The following is a 15394-nucleotide window of genomic DNA, read 5'->3' on the forward strand; positions in this document are numbered from 1 at the left end:
TAGTGCATGTCCCTCTCCCAATTGGGAGAGCCACTGCTCTGCTCTGTTAGCAGTCCTCTGCTATCCATATACCGTAAGCATTGAGGGGTAAATATCGTAAATATAACGTAAGGGTGACTTTTGCGTTTCACGTAAGCAACATATGGCTGCGTAGATTATTTATTATGGATTTTAAGGGGATTTAAATGCATATTTTTATTGACCAAGTGACTTAGGAACCTGTTTTCAGCAATCATCAGTTGAAGGGGGTGTGAAAATTAATTAATTTTATTATTTGGAATATGAAATTTCATAGCAATCGAACATTTACATGAGAGATTATTATTAAAGTAAATACGTTCTTTTTTTTTTTTTGTTTGAAATGATTTTATTTCGAATTTAATTATCTTTCTTTGACTTGAATGTTTGCTTTTTAAATTTAGTGGTAAAAACTAAATGTTTTAATTCTTGAACTCTTTAGTTTATACATGGAGAATAATATTAAAAATATGTGAATATTTGTAGATTTTTTATGGAATTTAACTTACTTTAAATGCTAGAAATAAGAACTGCGAAAAGACACCAGTGCGTATGAGTAATGAGCTTTTATTACTCATACGCACTGTTGTACTATTTAATTTGCAAATTCCGTTAGGTTAGTTAGGAGTTTTTCGAACTCAAGAATTAGATATAATTTGTATAGAAATGATACAAAGATTTTTATGTTCGAATACAAGCTGGCTAACATGTCGTATGAGTAATTTTTATATGATTATAGAAAATTTTAAATTTAATTTTTTGAATTTTAATTAAATATTTTAATTAAACAAGACAACTATTCAAAGTAGAGTTTTTATGTATTTTCTTATCAAAAATAGCCCCTTAAAAATAATTAAAATTTAATAAAGGCAGATAATAGTATATTTAAGGCCTTTTTGATGTATTTAGTTATGTTATTTTATAGAAAGTAATGATTAGTTTGTCTTACGATTTATTTAAACGTAAAAAAAAAAATAATAAATAATATATATAATTATGGTACTTTATTTATAATAATAGTTAATATATAAGTTTAGTTGTAATGAATTAATCTTTCTGGTAAAAACCCCCGTTGCGTGGGTTGAGTGATTGCGATTAATAAGCAATTTGAGAAAGCTCTTCGGAACGGATTTCTTCTGGGAATTTTCGCGGTGCCAGATGAAGGGAACTTTTTGCTTTCAGGGGAATCCCTTTCTTAACCCTTTACTGCTCGCATATTGCTGCGTTAACGGACAAAACTCATTTGCACTTGCGATTGCAAAATATATTCACTGCCTCGGGGGATTTCCAAGTAAAAAAATATCGAAAATGTTCCAAGATTGCCACACACATTAATGACATCGTTTTGGGCAATGGACGGCCGGACGAGTTCTTCAGAATGTCCATCAATGGACACGTCTAAAAAAAAAGATAGAAGAGCGCATCCAAAAGAATTTCCAGCGAAGAGAGAAGAGAATGAGAGGGAGTGGTTCTTATATGATTCTTTCGCTCCATCAACAAGTTGTGCGGTCTCCTTTAGATGTATCTTTTTGTGGTTACTTTTTGGTGCTCAAAAGAGAGGGTAAAAATTTTCTCAAAAAATCATGAGAGCACGTAAAAAATTATTTTAATAATAATAAATAAATTGGTAAACAGGAATATTGTTTTCTTTTTATTTATTTTTTCAAGTGAGCTAATAATAAAATTATTATTTTAATGAATTAATTAAAATCTTAGTAAAAAACGGATTCTGATAAATATAGTTATTTCCTTACTTCTGATACAGTTTTATAACCAAGCCTATGGCTAACATTTTACAATATAAATTGGTTTTTACAAGTACATATTTAAAATTGTATACAAATATTTACATAAAAAAATATTATCTTTCACACAATTTAAATTAAAAAGTATCATTTAACCTTAAATATAAGTATGTTATTTTATTATTTACACATTCACATACTCAAAACTACTCTTTGAAAAAGCGCAAAGCAGAACTCAACAACAATAATAATAAACAATTTGTACATTAATTTTTAATGCGGTTAACATGTGTTCCCCCCCTCTGACTCACACACACACTCACACCCGCTGGAACACTCACCGTTTGCCTGCGTGTGTGTTTGTGTAAGTGTAAAATAGGTGGAGCTTCATAATTTTCTCACTTGACGTGGCGGCGTGTTCGATGGACGCCCGATGTGAGAGCAAGCGAGTGGGGGAGAGTGCACGAGTGTGTGGTGAGCGAACGAGAGAGGGATACAAAAGTGAGGGAGAGGCCGCCGTTTTTTGTTGTTGTTTTTTTTGCTTTTGTTTTTGCCGTCGCATTCATTTTGTATGTTAATTAGTTGCCTGTTGTGCGAGTGTGTGTGTGTGAGCACACTGTCCGTATGGGTGTGTGTGTGTGTGTGTGTGTGTGTGAGGCGTGGGTGTTTAATGAGCGGCAATAAACGACAAACGAAAAACGAGGTGCGGTCTCTTCGGTTAAGGTGCACCAGATTGGTCGTCCGCCTCAATTTGCACCTGTTGCGCGCACACGATTGGTGGAGAGTTCCACCTAGGTGAGAGAGATAGAAAGAAGGGGTAGGGGGTAGGAGGTTGTGTAAAAATAACAAATAATAATAATAACAAATGTATATTCAGCTAGAAATGTTATTAATGGGAGACTTTTATATACACTTTTGTACATATATTTATTTTTATGGTTAAAAATGTACTAAATAAATGTTGGTTTCAACTTTAAAAACTAAGAAAAGCTTATTTCTAAACAAACTTTTAAAATTTAAAAGCGTTTTAAATAGTAAAGAAACTTGAAATGTTAAGAAAAAATCATTTTAAGATCCAAATTTGGGTAAACTTGTAAAAAAAAAAATGAAAAAAAAAGGATTGACTTCAAAATATTCACAACTCAGGCATTGAATTAATTTAAATGAAAAAATAATACACTATTAATTTTCTAAAATTTCCAACTAACTAGCTTTGAAGTCTGTAGTAAACTGAAATCTAAATCTTATTGCTATAATGCTTTTTCTTGTACTTAAATTATTTATATATCAAAATCCAAATATTAATAGGAATTTATCAAATAGATTTAACCCACAAAAATAATTTTCTTAGGGCTCCCTATTAACCCTTCCTGCATTTCTAAAGATCTTAATCATCAAGCAAGTTATTATCCTCAAGGAAAACTATTCAGATTTTGATATTGGAATTGTGTAATTTCCCCCCGCACTTCCTGTTTTCCCCGTGGGAATGCCCTCATTAACTGAATAATTGACACATATCCCAAGTATTGAAATACGAAAGTACCTTTAATTCTCAATTCCCGCATTCGCTGGCAAAAGGACTTCTTCCCAGGCTCAGGCAGCACACACCCACAGTAGGTTCTTTAATTTAAATTGAATCGATTTCTATTTCTTACTTCGATTTTTCCTTCACCACCATCACTGCTGGTACCCACATAAAATACATAAAACATATATAAATACTGTTAGCTAAGTACTTTTGACTGAGAAATCAATTAATTTCACTTTACAATCACCGAAAGTCGAAGGACCGCGTCCACTAATGGTGGGAAAATACAAAGAGGAATCCTTTGCCAGAGAGGGAGAAGTTTATAGATCTTCGATCCTTAGATCTAGTAGGGTCTCCCCAGATGGTATTGAATTGCATGCATGTTTCTCGTTTTTCCACAATTTTTAATTAGCAGTAAACTTTGCGCGGCGGCGGCCCCGAAAAACAAAAAGGAAAAGCGAAACCGAACCCGAACTCGAATCCGAAACCAATTCGATTTGAAACCGAACCAAAAGTAATGACAGCATAAATACAGCGAGTGGAAGTTGTTGTTGTGGTGGTTTTCTATATATTTTTCTATATATGCCGTATAACATTGGGGTCGCCGCAAAACATTGGACTCTCCTCTAGAGAATCTCAAGTGTTTTCCCTGTTCTGCGGCCGCCGTTGCCTCATTTCGTTTAACACTTTATGTGACAGTTAAGTGCGGGGGGAAAATGTCAAAAATTCCTCCTCATCTCACCCAAAAATGCATGTACAGCGGTCTAAGCGTTTTCCCCCTTGTACCCCTTTCTGGAAAATGGGGGGAAAAATGCACAAAGTCAAGTGCTGGCTCAGCTTAGTGTGGGAAGATTTTTCCTACCCACAAAAGAAAAGTGTTTTAAAGTGCGGTTTCTGGTTGAATGTTCTTAGCAGCCAATCAATGTTTAAAATGTGTTTTTAGCTGAGAAATTAATTGAAAGTCGTAGAGAGAAAAGCCTACAAGATACTCTGAGTAGGGAAATTAATAAATTATTTATAAGGTTTGAGAATTTTAAAGATTGTACCTAAGAAAGATATAAGATTCAAGAGTTGTCAGATACAGAAGATACAAGATAAAGATAATACAAAACAAATATGTAAGTTCTGACATATATTTTAATATAAAATAAGAAAGAAAACTAACTTCGTGAAGCCGAAGTGTGTATACCCTTGCAGTAACCCAAAGGATCATAGGTTCGAATATTAATTCGATTATAACTAATCCAAAAATGCATTAAATTCAATTCGAAAAGTTGTTCTGTGATAATTTTAATACGTTTAACAAATCTGCATACTATTTTTTCAATTTTTAACAAACTATATTTTTGTCAAATTTTGACTATTTGAACAATATAAAATTTAATGCCAAAAATTTGAAAAAAAAATCCGAAAATTTTTTTTCTACCAAATATGGAAAGATTGATTCTGTTTTTCGCGCTGATTAAGAATATATATGATTTATAGGGTCGGAAATGACTCCTTCACTGAGTTTAAATCTTTTGACTAAAATTATAATATCAATTTTGTATAATAAAATCATGTATAAGTGTCCCATATTTACCTTATTTTATCTATGATTTATTTACTTCTTCAAATATATATTAAAATCTTGACATACAACATCCTAATGTTAAATTTATACAAACTCATTTATTTATTTACCTAATAACTTTATAAAGTCATTAATTTGCATTTTTATGAATAGGCAAAAAAATGAAATGACAGAAAATTAGTATCCTTGCCTTCCTGCTTGTTTTTCTTTTCCCTCTCAAATCCCTTTGCGGTTTGTCCTTAAAGTGTGCCCACAACAACAGGCAACAATCACTGTTATCCTTGACAAACCCTAACAGCATCATCATCCTCAACTTTGTCAGGATGCCGATCATCGTTATCTGTTTTCATAACTGTCAATTGTTGACTCTGGGTATCGAACTGCATTTGAATATGTCCTCAGGTCTCAAACCCATTTTCCCCTCTAGTTTTCATTCACCAAAAACAGCTGGAAAAGGTCCTTGTGCGAGAGAGAGAAAGATGTTTGGCACGTGTGCGTTGTATGGCATTGATTTTGCGGTTCAACCTTTTGTTTTTCCCTTAAGCAGCCTAACGGTTTACCTGAAAAATACTATAAATTTATAGTTTCAAAAGGAGGGGTGAGAAACGGGGGAAAACCAGCCCGCATATGCAGTAGGAAAAACTTTACCGTTTTCCAACTGCATTTCCACCGATCAGAGGGACACAACACTACTTCAATTTGGTAATATAATATTTTGTAGACACTGTGTTTGCTTGGCATGCAAGGGAAATTAACGAAAATTGAAACAGATACCAAAGGAAGGGGAAATGTACGGACACACGTCACTCTAGAATCACGCTCAGCTGAGCAAATACTTGAAGGTCCTTCAAATGGATGTAACATTAGCTGGAGCTGCTAAAAGGTTAAACACACCGTACAATACACACTCCACACTCTTCCAATAAAAGATATGCTACTGCGGAGAATTGAAACAATATTTAAAGTATAAAAATAATAATAAATCCCATTTGGCTGCCGGCAGTTGGCTCAATGAAAACAATAACCACCAGCCAAAGGATCAGGACACGCTTTTCGCCAAAAGTTTACCTTGATGCGGCCGCATCAGCGGACAAAAAGTACAAACAAATAAGCAAATGAACGCTCGCCGAAAAAGCACAATAATAATAAAGAAAAAAAAATCACGAAAAAAAAGAGAACGCAGCCGGGAAACGGGATTGCGGCACGCGTCTGGCGACCTACCACAGGACAAAGGGGAAATCCAGGACGCCAGGACTCAGGTCGCGACGAGCAGAGAAATCGAGCAGCAAAATCAAAGCAAGTCCTGCCACGGAACAGTGGGAAAAATGTGGTGGGAAAATGGGGAAATAAGAGGAATTACATTGAATTAAATGTTTTTTAAAACAGAATTGTTTAAATTTCTTTTTTATTACTTGTTTTATTTATTTATTCTTTCTATTAATTGCTTACCCCATCATGACCTTATGTCGGTTTAAAAAAAAACAACAATTTACAAATTCAATAATAACAACAAAAATGCAGTAGTAAAATATTTAATATTTAATCGATAATAAAATAAAACTTTTTAGATATTTTTACTTGTATTAAATAAAGATTATGCGTATTTCTATATAAATCTTAATTACATTTTGCACTTAACAATGTGTATATTAATATTTTGTGAGCATTAATTCTTAAAATTTACTTGTTTCTGCTTTACTTATTGTATATTTATTAAATATATATAGCTTAAAGTCTATTTTGAATATTTCTGCTTCTAAATAAAATGGTTAATGAGTTAATTTTGATATAAAACATTGTCATTTTATAATATTTATTATATTATTTTTTGAAAATGAATGATTTTTGCTGCTGTACTTGTTGTATAATTATTAAATTTGTTATATTTAAAATACATTTGTGAGGCATACTTTTAACAAATAGTTAAAGTAATTTACTTTATTCTTGAGCTTTAATTTATCTTATTCTTAAATTAATTATAAATGTATCCTTTAGCCTGACAGCAACTCCATTATCCTTAAACCACTGTGCATAGGTTGGCAACCGGCAACTGGGCGCAAAAACAAGTTTCAGTCACCTTTTATTAATTTTTTTTTTCTTCTTGTGGCGATTGGTGGTGGATTCCCTGGTTTGGCAGTCAGACAGAAGACAAAAGTCAGTCACATGTGCTGAATCGCAGGGGTGAGCCGGGGCTATGGCTTCCACCTTTCGTTGTTCTTTCACCTCAATTGCAGCAGGAAAGCGGAAAAAAGGACGTGGAACTGGCATCGAGATCGCATTGTTGACATCATCGCGAAATCAGAGTCCTGCGGGGTAGTTTTCTCCCCCAAAAAAAGCAGAAGGATCAGCCCTCATTTGGCCATTTGGCCTGCAGCAAGCGACGGCTGCTCGGCTGCTGCTACCTCAGTTTCAGTTTGTTTCGGCTTTAGATTGTTGTAAGTAATCACCTTCATCATCATCATCAGGCTCATCGATGGGCGGGCTAGCAAAAAAAAAAGGGGGTGGCGTCAAGGACAACTGGCGACATCATGTGCGTCATCGCAGCCGCCACGTTTACATCCAACTCATTAGGTTGGCCAAAAACCGATTTTCTATTCCACGTTTCACGTTTATTTTGGTTTCTTTTCCGCTGGAAATTATATTTTGCGAAATTGCGCATCGCCTTGAAGTTGGTGGCGTGGGAAGTGGTTTTCTGTAAGCATTTTCTGTGCATCACTGGGGGTAGCTTTAGCACCTTTTACTTACACACTCCCTGTGCCACATGTGAGGAATCATTTGTGCACCTTTATCGCTCCATGTGTGTGTGTGTGTGCGTGCTGAGATTTAATGATTAACGCTGGACCAACTGCCGAAGCTGTCCACTTAAGGGCTGCAAAAATAAAAACAAAATATAAATGGCAGGAAATGATAATGAAGCGGGGATATGGAATGAAACGTTGCGATAAATACCCAGGGATTTTAAGGGAAATAAAATATATATATAGCTGGGTTTATATGTATATATATAATATATATTTCTTTTAAAGTGTTTTAGAGTATTATTTCTAAAATCAATCTCCAAATAATATATTATTTAGAATTTAAATAACACATTCCCTAACTAAACAAAAGAAAGTATTTTTATCTTAGATCCTTAGGGACCCTAAAAAATGATTTCTTTGAAAATATCGTGATCTTTTAGTAATTCCTATTGAGAAAGAGTCTTAATTTTAAAACAATTTCTAAGAAACTAAACTTAATCCTTTGGGAATCAAGGCCAACGTGAATATATATGTACAAAAAATAAACCACTTAAATCAGATTTTTATTTATTTTCAATAACAAAGTCCAACCCAGCAGCACCCCTTGAGAATTGAAATGACGCAAAACCTCTTGAAAATCAAGGAGAAATGTCTGAGATTATTAATTGGAATTAGGTTAAATATACATAGGTAATCGTGGCACTCAAAAGCTAAATAATTCCCTGAGGTTTTCATGAGCAGAAAATCTTTGATCAAGAGCAGGCTGTCTGCAAATATATGATTAGTGATTCAGTTCTTCGAAAATCAAAAGACAGAGGTGGAATAAATGTTTTAAAAGTATTTATTTCAATAGATATATAAGAACAAATCAAGTTATATGAATAAAAATAAAATTTAGTAGACAAAGAAGACTTTATTTTAATATCTACACTTTTTTGCTAATACTTATTTTACATTCAACAAAACTAAACGTTTTATGGAAAAATAATAGTATTCCCATTATGTACCCATAAATATAAAATAAATTTAACTATTGCGTTTTATATTAAATGCTATTTATTGTCCGCTAACATTCCAGTTGATCCTTTATTGAGTGCCTTGCCAGGGTATAAAAGCAATAAAAATAATTTTCATATGCACTTCGGTCTCTCTGTCTGTCTGATATAAAAGGTAAATAAATATACCGCGTCTGCTGGACCTTCTCTATCTCTGTTTATCAGCGTGTGTTTTCCAAAGGGGGAGGTGGTGTTGAAATATCCCCTTTGGGGGGAGGTAGGGAAGGTAAGCTCCTGCAGCTGAGGCGACGCACGTCGGCAGCGGATGTTGGCCAAAGTGCCGGAAGTGAGGAGGTTGCCGCAAAGTATGCAATACAAATCACTGCAAGGAAAATATTATGGTTTTTGGAGTCCAAAGGAAAATTTTTGATTGGAATTAAAACAAAGTTTATGTAATAAGAATTTAAATTAATAATTAAGGATAAGGTTTCTTAATAAAATAATTTACTGTAAGCTAACAAATTATGTTTTCAATTGGTAGAAAAATTATAAACTAGAGTTTTAGCATGGTATTTGTAAGTTTAAGGATTATAATGAATTAATTAATGGAAAAATTAAAACAAATACGATTTACCTCAAAACATGATGTTTTATACCAAAAATATATTATAATATAATAATTCCTGTCATAAATAAACAATTTCCTAATTAAAAATTCAATAAGTGGTCAGAACCTTAACTTTTATGGCCTTAAAAAAAATATTTGATTGAATATTGAATATATTATTGAATCTTTTATTGAATATTTGTTTTAATTTAATTATTATTCTATGAAAAACTTTTTAACTTTTCCATTTTGTAAAAGATTTTATACCAAATTGTATCTATTTACCATGCATTGTAATTTACATAATATGCATTCTTTTTATAAGGAGATATATTTTTCCCAGTGCATCCCTGCTCAGCAGGAGCTATCGAAGTAAGGGGGCTAAAAACCTGGCCTGGCCTGACGACTAGTTTGGCATTCAAAGATTGCCCCGCATTTGGACAGCTTTCCGTTGCTGTCCTGTCCTGTCCTTTCCAGGTTCCTTTTTGCCACCGTTTGCCGTAGCCCGTATGTCAGCATTTCGCCGTGGACTAATCTGTCACGCTCGGTGTGCCCCTCACCTCTCCTCACCTCACTGCAACCTCCCCCCGTGGCAGGATGCACCCCTCCCCATCGGCATTGTTCCACCTTTTGGATTTTTGGGCTTACCTGGGCATCGTTTCTCTCTCTGATGATCAACCCTCTTCATTTACGGTTTAGCATAATGAAAAGTTGGAAAAGAGGGGGAAGCGAATGCAATTTGGGGTTGCAAAGCGATGCGATATAGCAACACCTTTGCAGAAAAAAGGGGGAGGAACACAGAGAGAGAACTGTGGGCCCCTGAAATGGGATATATATTGGTTTATATGCTTGGAACGAGGACGCACGACCAGCATTAATCCTTCTGCCGCTCCCGTCGCACTTTTTCGCAATTGTTCAATTGTTCATGCCGCAGATTTATCCTGCGGGGTAGTCTCACGAACCCCTGGATATTAGGGCACATTTGTTGCCATATCGCAATTGTGATGAATTTCGCTTTAATGCTGCTCACTCCGGTCTTATTTTTTGGCTTATGAATTATGAGCTATATTCGTGGGCAAAAAGGTGTGTGTGTGTATATATGACAAATGAACGAAAAGTCAAGTGGGAATAATGAGTGTGTGGATTAAGAAATGTTTTTAAATTACTTTTTCATTTAAAGAAATAACGTAGAAGGTTTGAAGGCTTTTCAAAAGTAATTAAAATTGCAAAGAAATGTATTAAAAATCAATGTAATATAAGGAATACATGTATTAACCATAAAATCAATGAGTTTCTTGTTGTATAGATTATGTACACGTTCAGAAGGTTTCTTTTCATTTTAAAAGTATTATTAAATACAAACAAGTATATATATTTACCATAAATACAGTAAGTTTATTGGTATATAATCTACAACTAAAACAGGAACTTCTATACCTTTCTAAATTAACCACAAAATATTTCCAAAACAAAGGTAAAATTTATTTAGCAAAGCCTCACAAATTAGTTTTAAATTCATAGATACAATTTTATCTTGAGTGTGAGGTTTTTGTGGATGCGTTACTCCAGGCTCTCACTTTTGTTCCCCATCCTCATCCTGTGGCATTTTCAATCCTTTGACTTTTGTTTTTGGTTCTGCTGGCTTCTCAAAATGCTGGCTGACAGATGGCATGTCCTGCCTTCCTTTGAATGGGTATGGGGAAATAGCTGTGGATATGGATACGCATTGACTGCACATCCTTGCTGCTGTGCGCCTGGCACACGTTACAGTTTTTGCAGCAAAGCTTTTTTACCTTATTTTTTTATGGTTTTTTTTAGGGAGGCTTCAGGGGCATGGGCGTGACATGTGAGTTGAACGGGTGGGCGTCCAGCAGATTGGTTGCGTCTGCACTTTTTGTGTAGAAAAAAACCGAATGGCTTCCAATGTGTTCGGTTGGTATGTCCTGTGGTTGTGCTCAACATTTATGGCCAAGGTTTTTTCTTTTTCCAGGAGGGGCAGCAGGAAATGGCTCATTGCACTTTGGCTACACCGAAATAGCATTTAAGGCGCATTTCCTTTTTTTGGTTGCTACTCCTTGTCCTTTTTTGCACAGCTTCTTCCAGTGGCTGGGCATAACTCAATTGGATTTTTTGTTTCCAGGAGGATTCTGGATTTTAGTTACACCCAGGGGTTGGCTAGGTAAATCCCCGGCTGCAACCCTGCCTCTCTAGCCACTTGAATCCGCTAATGACACTCAACCTGGCCGCGCATGATAATGCAAAAAAAGTAGAGAAAAAAAGTGAAGGGAAACTCGTTTAATGGTGGTGGCTCACAAAGAACCGAGAGAAAAAAAGGGAAAATTTAAATTAGATTAATTGATTGAAATGCGAAAAGCAGGCAGAGAAGGCCGACTGGGGTGTCACAGTTGTGTTTTCAACTTGTTTTTACGCCTCCGTGGCTGTACGGCGTAATGGTCTTAGCCCTGGTTCCGGATCCGGAGACGGAGGTGTAAATAATACGGATTTTGTTAAACCAAGCGAAAGTCATCATCTGTCTGTTTTTTAGCTCGATTTTGGTACGGGCGGGTTTTCAGTTTTTTGTTATATATTTTTTGTTTCTTTACAGTGGCTCAATCGGAATGGTTTTGAAATGTATTCTATATTGGATTAAGGGCACTGGACGGGTAATCTAATAAAAACTATTGAAATGAGGAAAGAACGGTGAGAAGAATTGGTAATAGAGAACGTATTCTTTGAAGGATTTTTCATAAATTTGAAAAAAATAAAAAGACTTATTAAGAGTTTGAGAGTTTGAATATAATTTAATTACAATTAAATATATATAAATATCCCTGCAAGACTATTAAAATATAATTTTAATTAGAAGTTTGAAACTAACTGAAGGAGTCATCTCCGACCCCATAAATCATATATTTACTTGATCAGTATCAACAGCCTAGTCGATCTAGCTATGTCTGGCCAAAATGTAATTTTTTCAAAATTTTGAAAATTTTATAAGGGGTTACATCATTAAAATTGTCAAAAATTGATCAAAAATTTTAATATTTTTAAATTTCATATTGAGTATTCAGATTTATTAAACTAACAAAAACTAACATGAGATTGCTTTCCGAATTAAAATTAATGATTTTTTTGGCTGAGTTATGAGTTTTTAAAAACTTTGATTTTGTGAAATCATTTAAATATATCGATAAATATGTATTCAAAGAATGGGAATATTTTAAGCTTAGTTATATTTAATTTCCGATTAAATTCTATAATCAAATTACCAACTGCAAGCGCATACAAGCTTCGGCTTCCCGAAGTTAGTTTCCTTTGTTGTTTTCTTTAATCTTGTCTGTAAATTTAATATTAATTTTTTCAACACTACCTATATCTTTAGTTCCTTTTCCTTATTTTAATAATATTAACTTGAGTAAATTCTTGTAATTTTTTCCATCCAAATGATTTATTGTTTCACTTGATTTTCGCATTCCTCTTGAGCCTAATAAAGCGCTCAACGTCAATAAGCCGCCACATGTTGGTTTTATTTCTTTTGGACTTTTGGGGGCTCGGGGAACTCTTCCCCCCATTTTTTGTCCATTCCTCTGCAACTTTCTCTCTGCGTCAAAAATTAATAAAAATGAAACGAAAAACTTGCGCCTCCAATGTAAGTGTATTTATTTTTTAAGTGAAACACGCGTGAGCCGAGTTTTAACTGCAGAACGTATCTGTCGGATGCATTTCGGTGACTTTGCAGTGTGACACATGTGAAGCTGCATTTTCCACTTCACTTTTTTATTTTACTTATTTTTTTTTTGTACTCCTGCCGCCGCTGTGCGAAAGTTATTAATTTTAATTGACTGTTGTGTAATGTGTCGCCGTCACTTCGCCACTCGTCCACTTCACATGCTCCGTGGAGGAGCACAAAAAACGAAAACGAAAAGCGACGACCAAGCGATTCACCAGAAGTCAATGTCCTGCCAGAGTGCAGTTCAACCCACTGGATTGGCTTTAATTAAGCACCAAAACACTGGGAGAAAAATTGAGGTTGATTTAATTAAATATGGTTTTAGGTTGATCTTGAAAGGGAATGGTTTTAGACAAGGTTTTGAGTTAAGATTCTTAAGATATAAATTATAGAAAATACAAATTGGCATTCTATGACTTATAAATATTATTTTCTTAACAAAATAACACTTATTTCCTTATTGTTTATTTTAGATTTACTTTCTTATTTCACATTTCTCATCAAAGTTATGTAAAATCCTAGGATTAACTTAATATTTCAAGAAATTGTTTAAAGCAAGATTGTAGTTAGGTTTCTTCTGATATAAAATTCAGAAAATACGAAAGAAAGTAAATAATACTTCCTAGGTAAAATAGCACTTATTTCCTTAAAGTTCAAAAGTTTAAATTCTATCAACTCTATTTTTTAGTACTTGTAAACTCTTAAAATAGAGTGATAATTATTGATCAAAGGGTGTAGGGTTTGCTTTACACTTAATTTATTATTAGTTTAGGTCTCACAATTGCTAATCTACAAATATATATTATTTAATTTAGTTAAGCTAGAATCCCGATTGCTTTTCTCTCAGTGTAGAACCGCAAAGAATTGCTTGACACTTTGGGCATGTCGTCATTTGGCATCTAAAAATAGCCTCAAGCCGTTGGCAATTGCATTAATATTTTGTAACCGTTGTAATTAGGAGAATGCAGTATGAACAGGGAGGAGGAGGAGGTCTGCCTAGAAACAACAAAACAAACACTTAAAGCGGTAGATAATGTCCGCTGGTCATTTGCTGTCTTTTTGCCCAGCTAATTGAGGTATGCGACAGCCACTTGTCACATTTCGCATATAATTTTAATTGTTTAACTCGAGAATAGGCGCCAGATCGGAGGGAAAAACTTAATGCATTTGCTGGCGCCCCAAAACAAATATTCTAAAATGGATATGGAAAATGGTTATGGAAAAATGGAAATGAAAATGCAGCTCACGAGTGACATTATCAACGGATCTTTGATGAAGACAAATGATCGCGGCGGCCGTTGCATTTTGTGGCAAGTTGTCTAATTAACGAGAAATACCAAAGCCAACAGAGAATACGGACTTTGGCCAGTCCAAGATGAACGGGAAGTGCAAGTAGTGAAGAGACTGGGTCACTGTCTGTCTTATGAATGATCGATGATTGGAGCTAAAGATTGCTAAACTTAAGATATGCAAGATTTTCCCACACTTTAGCAAGAAAAGTAACTTGAAAATTACTAAAGATTTGCCTATATAATTACCTATATAAAGTTCTCAGATATTCAGGCTTACAGAATATGATCTAAATCTATTTCCTGACCCTCTCTCTCAACATGTTAACTCCCTTCATTGTCCTTTAAGGACCTTTAGCTATTCATGTGTGTGTTTTGGCCGGCAAATGTTTAAATTCATAACTCAGGCAGGAAAAAGGATATGGCAGTGTGGGCCATGCAGAGATTTAGAGGCGTTAACGCCCTTTTAGCGTTTTTGGGCAGACGGAAGCGCCGGCACGAGGATATATACAGATACAGATACTGAATACAGAATACAGATATATATACCTAAAACCTGAACAGATTGCACGGCAGGCGGGCAAACTCCGAACATAAACAAAGTGTGAAATTTGTACCTAAAATAAAAATGCGGCAAAGGATGCGGCCAGGACATACTCTCGTGCTATAAGTTCCCATGTCTGCATTTGATTTCCTGCAAGGTTAAAGTCGAAATTTTTCAGCTCCATGCGGGATTCACACCTCTCTGTCAGGGGAGAGGGAGTGGGAGAGCAGAGATGGATTTTTCACATGCCGTGGCAAACATTTGGCCAACACATGGTTCCTCCTGCTGCTGCTGCTGCTGCTGCTGCGTATCCGTGAGATATTCGGCTACATGTGCGCTGATGCAGATACGGATACAGCTACATTTCGATGTGTGTGTGTGTGTGTGTGTGTGTGTGTACCTACGCCTTCTGGTCACCGCTGCCAATAGCCTGTCCCCTCCGCCTTTTGCGTCCGCCTCCTGTTTAGCAAATCCTCCTGCTATCCTTTGTGTAAACAAATCAAATGTTCCGCGTGTTTGCCGTTTTGTCTCGCGCCAAACGATGAACAGTCAGCAGGATATACACTCAGGGAAATAGGTTGGAAAAATATCAAATAAAAATAGGGGAAGAATTCAAGATTATTG

At 35.0% G+C, this 15394-nt stretch overlaps 1 protein-coding gene across 4 annotated transcripts in view; it reads left to right on the forward strand.

The window, feature by feature from the left end:
* LOC110186882 (cAMP-dependent protein kinase catalytic subunit 2-like) overlaps window positions 1-15394 on the forward strand; it is a 115535-nt gene that overhangs the window by 21419 nt on the left and 78722 nt on the right. The window lies entirely within an intron of this gene.

This window comes from Drosophila serrata, unplaced genomic scaffold, assembly GCF_035046125.1.
Source record: "Drosophila serrata isolate PLE 108 unplaced genomic scaffold, ASM3504612v1 contig_382, whole genome shotgun sequence".
NCBI classification, from domain to species: domain Eukaryota; kingdom Metazoa; phylum Arthropoda; class Insecta; order Diptera; family Drosophilidae; genus Drosophila; species Drosophila serrata.